The 19,892-nt window shown below is 45.0% G+C and overlaps 1 long non-coding RNA gene across 2 annotated transcripts; it reads right to left on the bottom strand.

The window, feature by feature from the left end:
- Positions 1-9,926: 9,926 nt before the first annotated feature.
- Positions 9,927-12,598, bottom strand: LOC124654724. 2 transcript variants are annotated; one of them, XR_006988430.1, is made up of 6 exons: positions 12,136-12,598; positions 11,444-12,018; positions 11,236-11,340; positions 11,088-11,143; positions 10,833-10,917; positions 9,927-10,274 (listed from the first exon to the last, which is right to left on the bottom strand). It is a non-coding gene; the product is annotated as an uncharacterized LOC124654724 (long non-coding RNA). The 2 variants fall into 2 exon arrangements; XR_006988431.1 differs by lacking the exon at positions 11,088-11,143.
- Positions 12,599-19,892: the final 7,294 nt, after the last annotated feature.

Genomic DNA, 19,892 nt, shown 5'->3' on the forward strand with positions numbered 1-19,892 from the left:
ATTTCATTCATGCACTCACAGTAAACAAAATGCACTGACATCAAATAGTAAACATTGACAGTTCGCTCCAAATGCAATACACAAGCAAATTCACAGACTGACACTGCTATCAAGTACTGTATCAAACCTCTTAGAAATTTCATAAACACAAAAAGTTAAGTTGCCTTGTACCAGTCTAAACACGCAAAAAAAAAATCAGATGTAAAAACACTGAAAGACTGCCTTCAACTGTTACTCCAGCAATGAGGAATCAACAATAATGGGCTGAACTAACTTAACTTTAATGGGGTATCTGCTCTGTTCAAAACCTACCGATAAAACATAACAACACAGAATTAATCACACGGTGATGCCATCGGTTGGCCAAAAAAAATTGGAAAGATTTTGCACATACCCGACACTTTATTTCCGATCACGACTTCATGACATAGAAGCATCACAATCCAAAAATGGAGACGGGAACTGAAGGAGAATTGCATCTTTACCATCCAGGGTGGAGGAGGTCACGGCGAGGCTGAGGCTGACGCAGAGCGTGAAGACTGAAGAGGCCAGCATCCTCATCGATCCTTTCCACCGCGGCGGCGCCCTCCTGCACGGACGACGTCAACACCAGCATGGGAGCACGCACAGCGTGGCCCGCTCCTGCGCCAGGTCGGCAAACTCGAGTGCACCTTCCGCTCTCTCCACCCCTCCCCCCTCTCGAAAACGTGCAGAAGGATATCATGGACTGCTAGATCTTCTCCGGCTACAAGTGCACCCCAGACTTCCTCGATTGGAGCTTCGCCCTGACATTGGCTCGAGAGATCGATCAACTTCGCAGAAGATCTAGTAGCCCCGGATTTGATGGGACGGCCATGGCGGACGCACTGAGCTTGGATGGGTTGGTGGGGAACGGGCGTAGCCACACACGTCCTCAATATTGCGCGCAGAGCCAGGGTGAACCAGGGCCAGAGGCGCTGCAACGCCACGCCCTCTACCTCGACGGCCCAATCAACGACCTTGCGCCGCCGGCTGCATCGCTCTCCAATCGTGGGGAAGCTAAGGTTGGTCTTCGCAGTCGGGGCCAGCCGCAGTCAAGCTGAGGGAGCCGGGGCTGCGCCGGTATCCAAGGCGTTGGGGAGCCAGGGTGGTGGCGCCGGAATTATGTATGCATGGCGGTGTGAGGCAGGTCAGGGAAGATGGGGAAAGGAGGTGGCGCCAGAATCATGAACGGTGGTGGTGCCAGGATGCTCGACGGCGGTGGTCTTCGCTAATGGCCGAATATTTAGGCTATTTCGCTAATTGTTGAATAGTACTATCCAGGGAGGAGCGGAAGGTCTGCCCGGAGCTTGTTCGTGCAGCAGCGCAGTAGCGGCGGTGAAGGAGGTCGAATCAAGGTCGTACTTCGCTTTCTTGTAGAGGATCATCCGCTCACGGACGCCGTTAGACACGTGTTGAGTTGTGGATGCTTGCTCACGTATACATGTAAACACTAGGATTCATCCGTTCTATCTAGTACTTCAAGCGCATTATGTAAATAAGATGCAACAATATAGATTGACAACAACTATTATCAACAAAGAACCTGGTTGATTTCAAAAAAAGAAAGGCAATGTAACCTAGCATTGGTAAGTGTACCTAAGCTTCTGAGGAGCGAAACAAAGAAGAGGTGTGAAACTGAAAAGCGCATGTCCTAGGAAGCATGTCCTCGATGTGCAATGCAATTTTGAGGTGTGCAATTAACTATTATTCCTCCACCAACGAGGCTATCAATTCCAGATGCCTCCTCTTCCTATTTGATTATCATGTGGCTTGCCGCGAAACCTACCCATTTACACTGAGCTTCCTTTCGGCGATATTTTAGACATATTTAGAGGGCGAACATGATTATATTTGCTTGCTACATGAAGATATAGCTATACTAGTTGCCAGAAAATAAATCTGGAGCCCTTGTTGCCAGATAACATAGGAACTACGTACGTAAATTTGCACATGAGTAAGATGACCGTTGGAACCAAGACAGGCGACACGGGAGGCGATCTCGTCTCCCTTGCGCCGGCGAGGGGATCGACGGTGAGCGAAGGTGTCTGCTCCCCGGAGTGGCTCTCAGGGAGTCGTTTCTAGGCTCTGCAGGCGTCGGACGACGAGGTTGAAGAGGTAGATCTCCCTGGCAGGTGCGCTTCGACTGAGGGCAGATATCTCTGTCGAACGCCATTGCCGGTGAGTGATGCGGATCTTGTCGAGGACTCGGCGGAGCTCTCGAGAAGGCAGATCAAGCGAATCAAGAGAAGAGATGAGCAGCGTATGGCGGCTGGAGCGGCGTGGTCGTTCATGATATCGGAAGGTACGTCCGTTCTATCTCAGTCGGCGATCTCGGCTTCTGGTTCTGCCAAAAACAGACCAATGCCGGTGTTATCCCCGTCTGTTTTCAGAGATGATGGCACCGGGGGTTGGACTGTCGTTCGTCGGCGACGTTGGTCACCGGCGATCGAAGGACAGTCTCACGATCCGAGAAATCAGGGACTTTTGAAAAAACAGACCGTGGGCCTGTTGAGGTCACGGGCTGGTGTCTGTCTTCAGAATTTTCCTCTGGGCCCAGACAGTGCGATGCAGGGATCTGTTCCTGCGAAGCCGATCGATGATCGTGGTCCCAGACGGGTCAAAGTTGGAAGTGCTGTCGCTGGACACGCGTTCCGTCGTTTTCTAGGGTTAACCTGGAAGAAGCTTCAGGCTGGAACTCCGATCGCGCCGCCGCAAACCATGGATGGCAACGGTGGCCAAGATGGGTTTAACCCAGGCCGAGGGGGTTTCAATGCTGGCAGAGGTGGCTTCGGCAATGGCCGAGGTGGCTTTGGGCCAGGGCGTGGCGGAGGCTATAACCGTGGCGGGTATGCTGCTCGCGGAGGTCGTGGCTTTGGAGCGGCGCAGACACAAGGAGCTGGGCGTGCAGGTCGCGGATATGGTGCTGGACGGGGAGGTTTTGGCAGCAACCCTTTCGGTGGAGGCAGGCATTACACGCAAGGGGAGTCCAGCGGTACATCAGGTACCGGATCTGGTCACCATGATTCTAACTGGGGAGGCATGAACAACAATTTTCAGAGAGGTCCCAATTACAATAACACAAGAAACCAGCAGAGATGGAACTCGGGTATGGGAGGAGGCTACCATTACCGTCCTCGTGCTACTGAAGCTGGAGGATCGGTGAGGGCTGGCCTTGACGCTGATCTACTGCAACAGACTGTGCAGGCGGTGGTAGCTGCGGTGACGGCGGCTACAAAAGCTGTGGAGCCAACTATTGCACCGGTATCACATGTTGTGGTGCAGAATGGTGAGAGGAGCCAGCAGGAGGGGGTGCCGGCTGCGGCACCAGCAAGCTCTCAAGTGCCATCGGGGGTAGGACAAGGGACTCAAGTTTTAGAAGAACCAACAAAAGGGAAAGAAAGTGAGGTTCAGGGGGCTCAGAAGAAGAAGAAGGAGGACAAGGCGGGCTGTTTTCGTTGTAAGAAGCCGGGACATCATATTGATGATTGTCCCACGCCATTCTGTGACCTTTGTGAGTCTATACACCATATTACGTCGGCGTGTCACCTTCTCAATGCTCCCAAACCTAATGCGATTCTTCATGGGTATGCAAATGAGGCACTGATGTTTTTTGAACTCGCGTGTGGTGCTTTTAAGGCCAAAGCTGAAAACCCAAAGTTGGCCAAAGTTACTGTCGAGGGAGATACCATGACTATACCAGAACTGATTGAGCAGCTGAAAAAGATTGTACCTTCAGAGAAGTTCAATTGGGAAGTTTTCCACTTCAGAGATAACATTTATAGAGTTAAACTCCCAAGTAAGCTTGAAGTACAGAGATTGAAGAATTTTGGAACTTACCTATGTACTGACAGGGAGGCTGCTATATCTTTTGATCTCTGGTCTTCGGTGGAAGAGCCTTTATATACACTACCTGAGGTATGGGTCCGAGTGACAGGGTTGCCATCAGACATCCGTTCAGACTACCTATCTCTGTGGGGAGTAGGCACTCTATTTGGTAAGACCTTAGATGTAGATATGGCATACACCCGCAAGAATAAAGTTCTTCGAACCAAAATTGGATGTCTGGACCGCACTCTTATCCCTCCTCATAGTGAAATGTTTATTCGGCGGGGCTTCTATAAATTATTCTTTGAGGTTGAGTCAAATAATGGAACTCAAGAAGTGAATATGGCAGAGGCGCATAATGGAGATGATGGGCATGATGATGCCAACAATGGGGAAGATAGTCATGATGGTGGGAATGCTATGGATATGGATCCAAATGGTGTAGATGAAGGCAATAATTCAGATAATGTGGATAAAGAAGAGACTAATGAGAAGAGTGGAGTGGAGGGAATGCAAGTACAATCAAACCTTGTTGATGCCATTCAGATTGGGACCATGAAGTTATCTATCTCCCCTAAAGGTAATCTAAATTCTGTTAAAAATTCGGGTCAAAAAGAGCTATTTATCAAGCCCATATTGCATGATCTAAATCTGGTGCTAGATGACAAATTGTGTGCTGAAATTCATACAGATTCTGTGGCCAGAGGATCGTTTTCGGGATTGCCCCAGGTGTCTGCCGTGGAAGGCCCTGCAGCCTCCCCATTGGCTATCTTGCCGCGGTCAGCACAGCCGTCGGGCGCTGTTGGGACACAGGTGGAGCTGTCCACCACTGCTGGCCAACCACGCGGCGACAGCACGCAAGGGGACAGGCCGACAGCAGTCCTGCCACCCAATGGCGTGCATCAGACTGGCGCCTCGGTCGGCTGCATGGCGCAGGCGGGGGGTCAGTGCAGCAGCGGTGGCACGCCCGAGACGGGATCGTCTGTGGCCTTGCAGATGGAATCCAGGGCGCTGTGTACCCCGATGTCGCCACAGAAAATCCGGCCGACTGCGGCTGCTGCTGTTGCTAATCATGGGCCAAATGATGAGCAAATGATTGCTCCGTTCCTGGATGGTGGGAGGAGATCTTCTGTGCACAAGTATGCTGGGAGCAATGGTATGTTTTGTAATGTTGTGAATTCTTTTTGTTCTCTTGACGATTTGGGATCTTGTTTACCATCTTTTTTTGTTGATGAGGCATCTTATGAGAATAATTCGGTCCATGTAGGACCAGGTTCTCACTCAACCAGGGTTGTTTCGTTGGAAAAAACAATGGAGAGTGATATGGCAAATGTGATGTTGGAGAAGAAGAGGGAGAGGGATACAGCTGATCTTCAAGGAAGGATGAGGGAGGCCTCGCCTAGGAAGACTGCTGGTGAGTTATCTTTCCCTTTTTATGAATCTTCTAACATTGCAACATCAACTATTTCTTTGTCAGAAATTGAAAATGGAAGTGTGGACCTTTATCCTTCGACAGAAGAGGTCATTGCTTTTGGGGGCATTCCAAAGCCATCTACTGGAGCAAGGTCGAGTGCACGGTTGGGAAGCCAGCCAAATGCCGACACGCCTCAGCTGGAGAGGGCGATGAAGAATGCACAGATGCGTGACGAGAGGTTCTCTACAGGTCAGTCATCAACCCCTATGCTCTCAATTGTTAATTTACCAGATTCGGAAATAGTTAAGAGAGCAGGTAGGTTAGGGATATCATTAGGAAAGTCAGCACGGGAGGTACATAAATCTATTAACGGAATTAAAATGCTAGAAGAGGAACGTATTTTGACGATTTTGAAAAAGAAAGAGATTGAGAATGAAAATAAAGAGGAAGGTCTGGAGACTCTTGTATTGTCAAAAGTCTCCAATTTGTGTGAGGATCTGATTGAGGACGAAGATAGTCCACTCGATTTTGATGATCATTTGGAACATCTTAAACCAATAGTTAAGGTTAAAAAAGTTAGACAAAGAAAAGTATATGATACTAGTAATATTCGTAAAAGTACTAGGAAAAGAATTAAAAAACAATTTTCTTAATGCGAGAACTTAAAAGGTATTATCCGGAATTCAGGAGGATTTGGGGATATTGCTAAACATTTGTTTGTCAAAGAAGCGATTAGAGAACATAAATTAGACTTTATAGCCTTGTTGGAGACTCGGAAGATCTAATTTCTCGATTCCTTTTTGAATCGGTTAGCGGGGGTAATAATTTCTCCTGGTTTTGTTTACCACCGCATGGTCGTTACGGAGGAATTCTAGTGGGAATTAACTCAGATACGATACAAGTGTTAAAAGTAAGTACGGGTGATTTTTGTGTCAAGCTTCACATAAAATGTAAGAGAGATGGCTTTGAATGGATTCTGGTGCCGGTGTATGGGGCGGCCCAGGACATGCACAAAGCAGAATTTCTTTCAGAACTAGTCAGAACTTGTGAATCTGAAACATTACCTATGTTGGTAGGTGGTGATTTCAATATCATTCGTAAACGAGAAGAGAAAAATAATGACAATTTCAAAGCGCGTTGGCCCTTTGTTTTTAACGCTATCATTGAGCATCTCAACTTGCGTGAAATTGCTCTATCTGGGAGACAATTTACATGGGCAAGTAGGAGAGAAGAACCCACATATGAAAAGCTTGATAGAGTACTAGCATCTATCTCTTGGGAACAAAAATTTCCTTTGGTCACGGTAAGAGCTTTAACTAGAGCCGATTCTGATCATACTCCAATACTTATAGATTCAGGTGTGAAAGCGCACTTGGGTAATCAAGCAAAATTCTCTTTTGAGCTACATTGGTTGCGACAAGAGGATTTTTTTGATATGATAGTAAAGGAGTGGAATTCAGCTATAGGTGGAGCTAATCCAATGGAAGTCTGGTTAAATAAACTACGCCATATAAGAAGATTCCTCAAGGGTTGGGCAAAAAATCAAAGTGGAAAGTATAAGAAAGAAAAAGAGAGATTGCTAAACGTCATTGATCATCTTGATTTAAAAGCGGAAACGAATATGTTGGATTCAAATGAAAGAGAAGAGTTTAAAAAAGCAACTGCTTGTTTGAACAAATTAAGAAGAGAAGAGGAATCTAAATGGGCACAAAGAGCAAAAGTCAAGCACATTCAAGAAGGAGGGAATAATACAAAATACTTCCACTTAATAGCTAATGGTAAACATAGGAAAAAGAAAATTTTCCAATTAGAGCAACAAGAGGGGACTATTGTTGGTGAAGATAACTTGAAGGTTTATATTACTTGAATTCTATAAGAAATTGTTTGGGGCACCGGCTCCAACCAATATTTCTTTAGTTGAAAGTGATATTCATGATATTACGCAAATTTCACCATTGGAGAATGACATCTTAACAGCCCCTTTACAGTAGAGGAGGTTTTTGAGGCCATTTCTCAAATGGAATTGAATAAAGCTCCTGGACCAGATGGCTTTCCAGCTGAGTTTTATCAAACTTTTTGGGCTGTCATAAAGAATGATCTAATGGCTCTATTTTCACAGTTTACTAAAGGGGAATTGCCACTTTATAAACTGAATTTTGGAGTTATTACATTATTACCTAAAAAAGAAAATGTAGTCCAAATTCAACAATATAGACCTATTTGTTTGCTCAATGTATGTTTTAAGATTTTCACTAAAGTTGGTACAAATCGAATCTCGGGGATTGCCCCTAAAGTTATAAAGCCAACTCAATCGGCGTTTATGCCAGGAAGAAATATTTTGGAAGGGGTGGTGATACTACACGAGACCATTCATGAATTGCATACTAAAAAATTGGATGGGGTGTTGTTCAAAATCGATTTTGAGAAAGCTTATGATAAGGTGAAATGGCCTTTCCTACAACAAACATTGCGAATGAAGGGTTTTGCTCCAGAATGGGGGAGAATAGTGCAACAATTTGTTCATGGTGGTAGTGTTGGGGTTAAGGTGAATGATGATATTGGTCATTATTTCCAGACAAAAAAAGGTTTAAGGCAAGGGGACCCCCTATCTCCGATGCTTTTTAATATCGTAGTGGACATGCTTGCCATCTTAATTGAAAGAGCAAAAGAAGATGGTCAAGTCGGAGGGTTAATTCCACATTTAGTTGATGGAGGACTCTCCATACTTCAGTACGCTGACGATACCATCCTTTTTTTGGAACATGACCTTAACAAGGCTGTTAATATGAAATTAATTTTATGTCTCTTTGAAGAGCTATCGGGGCTTAAAATTAACTTTCACAAAAGTGAGATTTTTTGTTTTGGAAAGGCAAAGGAGGAAGAGGAACAGTATAAACAGATCTTTGGATGTGATGCTGGTCATCTCCCCTTTAGATACTTGGGTATTCCAATCCATTACAAAAAACTCAGGAATTCGGCTTGGTATCCGGTAGAAACACGGTTTGAAAGTAAATTAGGATCTTTGGAAAGGGAAGTTACTATCCTATGGTGATAGGTTAGTACTTATTAATTCAGTATTAACTAGCCTACCGATGTTTATGTTGTCGTTCCTAGAAATACCTGTTGGGGTAAGGAAGCGTCTGGACTTCTATAGATCTCGATTCTTTTGGCAGTCCGATGAAGACAAAAGAAAATACCGGCTTACTAAATGGAACATTATTTGTCGACCTAAAGATCAAGGGGGATTAGGTATTGAGGTACTCGAAATCAAGAATAGATGTTTATTGAGTAAATGGCTCTTTAAACTTCTTAATGAAGACGGGGTGTGGCAAGAATTGCTACATAACAAATACTTAAGACAGAAGACGTTATCGGCGGTGCAAGTTAAGCCCACCGATTCTCCCTTTTGGAAAGGATTAATGAAGGTTAAACAAGAGTTTTTCTCTAGGGGTTTTTTTAAGGTGGGTAACGGTATGACCACCCGCTTTTGGGAAGATACATGGCTAGGAAATACTCCGTTGGCTCAACAATATCCGTCCTTATATAATATTATACATCATAAGAATGTTACAGTTGCACAGGTGTTAGCTCATACACCATTGAATATTACTTTCAGAAGGGCGCTTACTGGTAACAAATGGACTGCATGGTTACAATTATGTAGGAAATTGATGATGGTTAACTTGAATGTAGATGACGATCGATTTGTATGGAAATTGACATCAAATGGTTTATTTACAGTAAAGTCAATGTATGAGGATCTTATGTGCGATCACACCCCTTTTTTGCGAAAGTACTTATGGAAGGTTAAAATTCCTCTTAAGATTAAGATTTTTATGTGGTTTTTGAGCAATAAGGTTTTGTTAACTAAGGATAATTTAGTTAAACGGAATTGGAATGGGTGTACAAAATGTGTTTTTTGTGGGGAACAGGAGACCATTCAACACCTTTTCATTGATCTGTCCTTTAGCTAAACTATTATGGCGAACGGTTAATTTTACTTTTGATCTTCCACCTCCGACCAATATTACCAATATGTTTGGTAATTGGTTAAATGGTGTAGATAGACAATCTAAGGCTTTTATCCGAATAGGGGTTTCTGCTTTATGTTGGTCTATTTGGAGGGTCAGAAATGATATAATCTTTAATAAAAAAACCTCTTTTCACTTCTTGCAGAGTTATCCATATGGTGTCCCATTGGGTTCAGCTTTGGGCCCTACTCTCACCGGAGGGGCAGCGGGATGCTATGGCTACTGGTTGCACACGGCTCCCGATGGTTGCTCGGGATATCTTGTGCCAGGTCTGGTTGGCGACATACTAGAAGACTATGTTAATGCGTAGTCATAATTTGTGTACCTTTCGATGGTTGATTTTTGTATCAATCCTCGGTGATGCGTGAGTTGTAAACATTATACTTTGGATCTTTTTAATAAAGGGCCGTGTGCATCGTCATGATGCAGAAGCCGGGGTATATCCCCATTTCGAAAAAAAAAAGCTATACTAGTGGTTGGGGCGCCCCATGGGGCGCCTCCTTGCCGGTCCTCTGCAGCCAAATCCATCACAATTATTAAGTAACTTCCCCTACAAGGCTAGTGTCCCAATATCGTAATAATATCCACACATAAGCCGTTCTGTTTTCTCCATGATGGAGTGTTCAGAAATCACAAACAAGTGAATATATGTATTTGCACCGATTTCAAGTGAAAACAATGACAGCTTTTGCACGAGATATAAAAACACCCAAAATTTCTTACTGACAAACATAACTGGAAAGAATAAACACCAAAAGGAAAAAAGGACGAAAAACATGATCACATTGTCACGAGGCTCTGACATATTCTTCGAGTAGCAGGTATTGGAGGGCAGCAGCCAAAACGGCTACGAATGCTACAACTATATACTTCAAGCAGCAGGTCCACATTGTGCCAAGTGTGCCCCTCACCAGCGGAGTCCCCCTCCTCTCGAGTGTTCGTCTTCACCTCCTCCTTGTCAATAGGTCTCTAGCTATCTCCACCTGGGTAATACATGGATAAACATTTCCAACTTGGCAATCAGAGTAGTAGCAAGTACATGTTAACCAGAATATTAGCACAGTTGAAATGTGAATGTTTGGAAGCAGAAGCGGCTAACAATACAAGCTGCATCAGCCCCAGAAAAAAGAGCAATGCAAGAATAGCCTGCTTCTTTAGCCACAAGGATCCAAGTTGCATACGGGTCACAAATCAAGGTAACAATTATACCATACGCTGCAACATCTTCCATTGCTAGTTGTTTGCATTCAGAAGGTCAGATGGTTGTAGATACAACTACACAAATATAATGTTTGAGTACAGAAGTCATCCCCCCCCCCCTGCCCCCCCAAAAAAAACTTAAGCAATGCAGCTACATGAAAACAAATGAACTGAGTTTGTAAGCCCAAATAAAGCGTCAAAATCATGTAGCTTGTTTTTAAACCGTCCGCCATCAAAACACAACAGAGAGAGAGAGAGCTGGAAGTAGCAATGTGACAAAGCTGAAATAATCGAACAGATGAAGCAAGCAAAGGTAGGCAGTGATAATCGATTGTACTCACCCGAAAACATGGGAGATGAGCAGAGTAGGAAGCTGCAGGCGGAAACATGGTGCCACGTTCCTGGCCACGCCGGCACGAACACCAGCTGCATCCATCCTATGCTATCAGTCGCTGGTATATTTTGGAAGTACTGATGTAAAGCTTACTTACATACATGTTTACATTTAGAACCAAACTAAAAATAAGCACACATTTGTAATCTAAACTATGCAGGGGGTTATACAGAGATAAAATAAAGCATTATTGTATCGTTACCTGGATAAAATAGTAAGGAGGTTGAATTATATAGATGGACCATTGCAATTGCTAACCTGGTTTTCGTATTTGATTATGTTATAATACGTAAGTTAAATAGACATGCATTATAATGAATAAGATTTTGGAAAGGAATAAGCTTTACCACCTTGGGAACCATCGGTCCAAAGTTGCAGATGACCGATACCCTCTTCATTCTCGTGCATGACTTGAGTTGGGCTCCTCGGTACTCACTCGAATAAATATGCCAAGTCTATCAATTATTTGGTATTATTAGTGAGAGAGGATGTACTCCAAACATAGTATTACAAGTGCTAATCTTTACAGATGATGATCTACACAACTAAGATACTTACAGAAAAATCGCTTGGTCCAATCAAGAAATGCTCAGTAGTCAGTCATTACACATTGTTTTCATCAGATGTCAGAACAGCCTGTAACTCAAACAAAAATAAAGCCTCATTTCATATTTGGAAGGAACTACAAAATGAATAAGTATATCAAAATTCGTAATTCCTCTTTTGATTGGAAGGTCATATATCAAATTTCTTATTCAAACTATGCAGAAGTATTTCATACCCTCAAACGAAAAAAAGGCAACAAGAAAAACTCTTAATAATCAAAGGCCATCGATCATATGCAGAATTTCAATTGCGTCTTGCACAGCCATAGCTCCAACGGTGGCAAACAACAATCACGTGAGACAATTTATTCTAGAAATTCACATAACATAGTTGGTTTTAATTACTGGAGAGTGTGAACAAGCCATCCCGTGGATTTCCTCTTTTTGTCATGATGGCCGCAACTTTTTCTCGCAGGTCCAATTGTTGTTGTAAACCTGAAATTTCTACTGCAGAGGATTGACGCATGCTTCTAGTTGTTGTTCCATGGGATCTTCCAGCTACTCCACGAGCTCTTGATCCGAAATCTCCTTTTGAATGTGTATAAGAGAGACCCAACGCAACAAATAAAAATGCAATTTTAAGAACCTCAAACATGTGAGCATTTCCCCGAACACAAAAGCTGCAGGACTCTGAACAGTAAAAACCTGGGTGATAGATCCATGGTGTGCTCGTGGTAGTTGGGGCCTTGTTCACGATGGTGTGCAAGAGGCTGAGCTTGTCCTCCCTGTAGAAGAGGAAGTTGATGAGGGTGCTGAGGGCCTCGATGTTGCGGGACGGGGTGGGAAACGCCAGGGAGGAAGGGCCGATCTGCTGTGTCGTCGGGGTGTGATGGACGCCCATAGTCCATAGAGTAGCAGCCCATGGCAGTCTTCACTCCCGCCGTATGTGTGTAGAGGAGATGAGATGGCGGCGGTCCCATCGATCTAGGGTTAGAGGATGCAGGGGATGGACGGCCTATGGGGGAAATTACAGAGGAGGGCAAAGAGGAAGAGTGCCATGGAGGAGGAGGAAGCACATAGGAGGAGGGGCTGATCTGCGGCGCCGTTGGGGTGTGCTGGACGCGGGTTGAGCCTCTCCTCCTCTCGAGCTCTCTGTTCGGGAGGGGAAGGGGAGGCACGAGCAGGCGAGCGAGCAGGTGCGCTAGGGTTTCCGTCGGCAGTTTTATTCAACAGATGAGCGTCTCAGATCGATGCGGAGCTTGTTTCCAAATCGAACGGTGCGGGGTAGCATTTTTCTACCTACCAGCGAGCGAGCGCCAAGTGGGTATCGTGGAGCGCCCTGGCATAGGACAAGGGTACACGCACTTCATGTTTCTCAATATGGAGGTGGATGCCACTATTATTAAGATCGTAATGATGCTGAGGTGTACCATATCATAACTAGGGGCACCAACCATTTGTGGGTTGGCAGAGTAATTTTGCAATTATGGGAAAGATGTGCGCCATTACCTTAGGTTGACTTTGTTAATGTTTTTTGATTACTGCACATGGGTGATAAATTGCACTAGACATGTTAAACCACCAACACATAGTGATAAATAACCCAATTCATATCAATATGGTGTTACAAATATAGCCCACCCACAAAAGCGCATATGATATCTATATTTATGTCTTACTTTTTTGGATCTAAGAAGTTATAATCACCCACACAGTCCACACACACTCGGGTGCACGGCTTTCATGAAGTACATGGTAGATCTATATAACAATCTTGCTCAAATAAATCTACTGATTTATCCTACATATACCTGGCACACCTCGAGACATATGGTTTACCACTCAACGTGAAGTCGTGAACATCTATGAATTTGCAACACACCACTGCCCAATCTAAAAAAAGTTTGAATTCGATCAGTTGGACATGTAGCACCATCGCAAGCTTCGCAAGTAAGATAACGGAAGGTAAAGTTTAAGCGTTCATGAGTGTGAACTGTATTGTGTTTCTCCCTCCCGCCACTTTCAAATTTTGGTTCGACTACAATTAGAATTAGAATCCTGGTTTTGTTCTGTGTGCATCCTCGATGTCTTGTTTCATAACACTGTGTAGTTACAAATACATGCACGGTGTACTTGATATTAATATATTGCCTTTCATTGTAATTAAAAGATATCATACAAACATCACAACAGTTGTTCTTTTATTTCTCGAAGTGACCAAGCGATAGTGGTGAACGAAGGCCTTCTCGAAGGCTCCGCGGCCCATGTTTGGCAGATGAGATCCACCAAACTGCTACAATGTGCATCTTGTGGGAGTTTTGGTCTCAGCTTTCCATCTGCTACTTCCAACGCTATCTGTAAAACACAAGTACAAAGGTCAAGGATGAACATGTTTAGGAACGTTTTAGAAGGTAACAGATACAACCTGACCTTGCTAGGTCCGTAGCTCGTATCTATGTAGGGATGCTCCCCGGTCACTAGCTCATTCAACATGACGCCGAAGCTGTACACGTCGCACTTCTCCGTGTACGGCTCACATCGAATAACTTCAGGTGCCATATACACGTAGGTCCCTAAAGTGAACACAATCAGAACATGAGAATTAAAAGTTAGGTGTACATGGACAATGGATCTCTTACCGGTTTCACCGGTGAGCGCCTCCTTGCCGTCGGGCAAGAACCTGGCGTGGCCGAAGTCGGCGACCCGGACGCGCGAGTCGCAGTCCAGCAGCACGTTGCTTGGCTTCAGGTCCCGGTGCAGGACCCGCGGCGTCTGCTCGTGGAGGTACCACATCGCCAGCGCGATCTCCACCGCTCTGCTTAGTCTCTGTTTCAGAGGCGGCAGTGTGCCCGGCGGCCGCTCCCTCCGCCGCTCCTTGCTGCCGTGCAGCCACTCCCCCAGTGTCGCGCCGCTGAGGAGCTCCGTGACGAGGAAGCAGCTGTCCGGCGGTCGCAGGCACGCGCCCATTAGCCGCAGCACGTGCGGGTGCCGCTGCCGCGACAGGACGTCCAGCTCCTGCGCGAAGAAGGCCTCGGCGCTCGGGTTGGACAGGAAGAGCTCCGGCCTCATCCACTTCACCGCCACGTCCAGCCCCCTCCACGTCGCCCGGTGTATGTCCGCCGTTGTCCCTCGGCCGATCGTCTCGTGCAACTCGATCTCTGCAGGTGCGACAGACCAGCCGTGCTGCACGGCGAGGTCTCTCGTGGCAGCCAGGTACCGGTCGCAGGGCGGCACTTCTATTGATTCCCGTTCGCCGTCCTCGTCGTCGTCTGCCGTCGTTGCGGCTTCCGCTTCGTTGTCGCGGCGAGGCGAGTGCTTGCCGTCGTTGGAGGAGGCGGACATGAGGTGCAAGAAGCCGTGCTGCTGGGCGACGTCGAGGCAGAACCTGAGGTACTCCTGCGCGTTCTCCAGCCGGGCCTTGTAGGTCTCCTTGAGCTCGCTCTGCTTCTGGAGCTGCTCCGTGAGCTTGGCGACCTTGACAGCATACACAGAGCTCGGATCATTTCTTCAAATCCTACCCGCCCGTCGACAAGGATGTTTAATTACCTGTTGGAAGCACTGCTGTTCGGGCGTGGGCGAGGAGAAGATGCCGGCAAGACGGCCCCGGAGCCCGCGGTGCTCCTGCCTCGTGCGCTGCCCGTTGACCGTCGGTGTGCTCTCCATGATCGGCCGGCGGAGCTTTCAGAATGTCGATGCGGTTCGCCCTCGGCATTGAATAGAGAAGACACACATGAGGTCGATCAGATATCGTTGGGAGTGGCGATTCATCCAATGCAGTCTAGACGAGAGCTTTGGAGTTTTCGCAGCAGAAGCGAAGATGCGATGCCACGACTGCTGGCATTTGGAACCGCTGGGGAACTTCAACTCTGCATGTCAAGCCGGCCAGCTTCCTGGGCCCAAGTGCTACAGCGTATGGGCCAATGGGTGCCCGGCTATGTTAAGAACTTTGTATATCAACTTTTTTTTTTTGGAAATTCAATTTGGCTCCCAGTTTAGTATGTTTCCTCAAAAAAAGAAAATATATTTCAAAGTGTCGAAAAGTTTTGACAAAAAATATCTACATGTACATCTCCGCAATATATGTCGTCAAGTTTCGAAGAAACCCCATTTTTTTTATGGTCTATATAAAAAAGAGAAAATTTATGTTTTGACAAGCCTTATTTTTAGCACCAAATTTTGTATTTTTTACACACGCCACAAGACAAGTCAAATTTTCATGAAACAACTTTGTGGATGTGTAGCACATGAAGATGTACGTGCGAATTTTTTGGTTCAATTTTTTTGATGTTTCAAAATGTATCTAAGATGCTTTTCAAAATAAAGGAATCATATGATCCCATGTGCCAAAACACCACCTAATATTTTTTTAATTCACTAAATTCATGCCAATGTAACTTTTAGGATATGGAAAAATTCATTGCAAAACCCAAAGTTTGAAATATAACTCCACCATCAACAACGCGGCTCAAGGCACGTAGACGGACCGAGCGGGCGTAGCGGTGGAGGAAGGAGCTCGCCAAGGCACCAACGCCTCCCCCAATGAGAAGCCTCGTCAGAGCGCAACCACCCCTTTGCATGCAGAGGTACCGCCTCAAGCAGGAACTAGGGGCCACATGGCCCTCCATCAGGCTAGCAAGGAGCTCTTAGAGATGGTGGTGCTGCCCCTTTGCGCTTAGGATTACCGCACACCAGTGAGGAGGCGCTGCCAGGCATGTTTAGGTTTCCTCTGCCGTGTGGAGACCTCGATTTCGAGGTGTGGAAGGCCATACTGGACAGCCTCATTGAGTTCTCCTGGCGTTCTGACTTAGCCCACTCGCGGCCGCACTCGCAACATGGACCAGTTCTAGGACCTGTGCTAGCACCTTTAGCTCATACGACCACATCAGGCAGGTCTGCTCGCCCTCCTCCTCAACCGGAGCCGCCATGTCGCATGTCTCTGTGGAGTCCTCTTCACCACGCCCGTCGTGTGACGTAATGGGAACCCTCAACGACCGGCGAACGGAAGACCAACATTCCACATCGAGCAACACCGCAACCGATGGTGGGAAGCCGGCCTTAAGTGGATCACCCAAGGTTTATCGAACTCAGGGAGTTAGAGGTCAAAGATATCCCTCTCAAGCAACCCTGCAATTACGATACAAGAAGTATCTTGTGTCCCCAACACACCCAATACACTTGTCAGGTGCACTAGTTCGGCGAAGAGATAGTGAAATACAAGTAAGATGGATGATTATGAGTGTTAATTGCAATCTGAAATAAAATAAAGGCAGCAAGCAAACATATAGCAGAACTGGTTGTAAACGGTGTTTCAATGCTTGGAAACAAGGCCTAGGGATCATACTTTCACTAGTGGACACTCTTAACAATGATATCATAATTGAATACATAAATATTATCTCTTTACTACGCTACTCTGAACCACTCGATGGTTGGATAACAAACACAAATTCATCGCGCAGGGTTGCATAAGCACTCCCTAAAGTTCGTGTTCCCAATCTATGGACGCCCCACGCTATCACTTTGAGCATACAAAGATAGTACTAACAATACACCACAATTCATAAGTATTTCTGTAAATTAAAGCTTAAGAGAGACACACGGTATGCACACCGTTACCTTCACACCGTGGGACAAGGTGTCTCCGGAGATCACATAATAAAACCACTTGAGTAGCATAATAGTTGAAAAATAACATCTACTTATTCAACTAGATTACAAAGCTCATGATCACATAAAGATCATACCATGGGAGAGAGAGATAGACCACATAGCTACCGGTAAAGCCCTCAGCCTCGGGGGAGAACTACTCTCTCCTCATCATAGGAGTCAACAACATCGATGAAGATGGCGGTGGAGTCGATGGAGATGGCTCCGGGGGAAATTCCCCGTCCTGGCAGGGTGCCGGAACAGAACTTATCTTTGATGGCGGCGGAGCTACAGTACTTTCCGTAGGAGGAGGCTGATTGATTTTGGGTTTTCACGTCGGGAGGCATCTTATAGGCGGAAGGGCGAGGTCGGTGGGCGCCAGGGGGCCGCACACCACCCATAGGCGCCACCAGGGACTGGGCCACGCCCAGGAATGATGTGGCCGGCTTCTGGCCCTCCTCCTTCTGCCCTCTGGACTCCGTCTTCGTTACAGTAAAATAGGAACTTTGGCGTTTGTTTCGTCCAATTCCGAGAATATTTCCTGTACAACTTTTCTGAAATACAAAACAGCAGAAAACATGGAACTAGCACTGTGGCATCTTGGCAATAGGTTAGTTCCAGAAAATGCATAAAAGTGCCACGAAGTGTAAACAAAACATATACAAATTGGTGTAAACCAAGCATGGAACATCAAAAATTATAGATACCTAGCCTTTACCCCTACTTTATAACAAGTTCAGTGGCCCGCGAAGTTTCGGGCCAACTCCTTCGACCAGTATGACGGAACCACCAACTTCCGGGAGTTCCTCCAGCTCTACACAACCGCCATGGTATTTGCCAGGGTGGATGGCAAAGTCATGGCCAACTGTTTCCCAATTTTTTTGAAACCAAACGTGAGACTGTGGCTGACGAACTAGCCTCCATGATCCATCGCCTCGTGGGTATCCTTGCGTGAGCAGTTTGTCGTGGCGTTCTAGGGTGGTACAAACGCCCGGGAACAATTAATAACCTCCACATGGTAGTCCAAAGAGAGGATACAACCATAAGGAAGATATCCTATTGGAAGAAGTATACCAATGCAAGTTATGGTTAAGTAAGAGTCATTTAAAATGCCAAGTGACTGATATTAAGTAAAGGAGATAAGTCATATGAGGTAGTATATACCTATGATGAGTCAATCATGTGAGTAAGGAAGAGTGATATGAGTTAGACAATTCTACTTTTCATGGTAGAGCTTGTAATTATATATGATTCACTTGAGAGTCATGATGTGATGGAGGAGAACATCATAAGTGAGTTAACATGAGTATGATGAGGAGTAAGATTTTAATAGATAGTTCAAAAAACTCATGCCTTAAAACCATGGCAACTATGCAAAGTATGCTAGAACCATAGTCCATAGTCTGAAGAAGGCTTAATTAAAGCATAGTTTATAGAGAAATCCTAGAGTTATATGTGATAAGCTCTAACAATCATGTGTTTTGAGTAGCCATGTTATGGTCTCGAGAGATCATGTGAGGTTAGTATTCAACAGAATGGAAGCTAAGGTAGTACTTTCAAAGGAAATTAGGTTGACCACAACTATTCTAGACCAATTTGTTCAAGTTTACCTGATTGCAAGTGAGCAATTGAGGAAAATGTTGAGACAAATAATAGTATGTCCTCTATACATGCTAAGTATCACGATATAAAAAGCTATCTTATGTGGTGTTATATACTACACATCCAAGCCTGATGTTTAGGGATGTGTTACCCAACAATTATATTCAGGCATATAAGGATGTGTATTATAAGCACAAAGCTGGATTTTCTTGGATTTTCATTATTTGACTAGATCCATACATGAAGTTTGACTTTGATATGCAAATGCATGTTGCAATATCAAGCTCTGACTTGATGATATAGATCTAGAGGGTAAAGTTATTCGCGTGAAGAAGTGGCGAATTCTGAAGATTCTGAAGACAAGATGAAGGTTCACTAGAAGAAGGAACTAAAGTTGTGGGAAGCAACCACACTACTTTAAAGGAAGGATTAATAAAAACTCACTTTTATCCTTGATCAAGGGGTTCTTCCGTATTCAAGGATCATGAAAGTGAGAAAAAATGGTGAATATGGAGCAGTAGAAGTGGACTATATTCATTATGGAAGAAGGGAATGCAAGTGAAGTCACTTACGCTACTATTTTTATAGTGTTAACAAGTGGGTTTCTTGCAAAATAAACCCTGGAAGAAGGAAAATGGATAAGTGAAGCCGCACCTGATATAATAAGACCGCAATTGATAGAGGATAATCATGAAGTGAAAGCATGTGAAGTGAGGAAGATGTTGACTAGAATTATAAAAGAGTTCACATCTGGTATCAGATAAGCCACAACTGGTACCAGATAGCCCGCAACCGGTGTAATGATAACAAGAAATTGTTATCAAACAAAACCATACCACCCAAATAGTTGTGATATATAACCATTTAGTCGGAGGATTCACATCGGATACCCACAAATGTGTGGATACACTGCAAAGATTCTTCGTGAGACTAGGAAAATTACAAACTATAAGCCAGACCAAGACCAATTATCTAACGTTGGAGTTTAATCATTAGAAGAAGAGAAGCTAGAAGACCATAAGTAAACTCCAAGGGGGAGAGGAAGGCTGAATGAGAAGTATTAAGATATGATATTTGGAGTATGATGGGCCAAGAAGAAGGTCTGAACTAAGAGGAAGTCCGATCTTATTTTCATAAGGTTGTTGGAAAGTATCCATATAATGGTACTCTCAGGAGGATGTCAGACCAGAAGCCGAGGTTCATATCTCGAAGAA

Source organism: Lolium rigidum, chromosome 5 (genome assembly GCF_022539505.1).
Source record: "Lolium rigidum isolate FL_2022 chromosome 5, APGP_CSIRO_Lrig_0.1, whole genome shotgun sequence".
NCBI lineage: Eukaryota > Viridiplantae > Streptophyta > Magnoliopsida > Poales > Poaceae > Lolium > Lolium rigidum.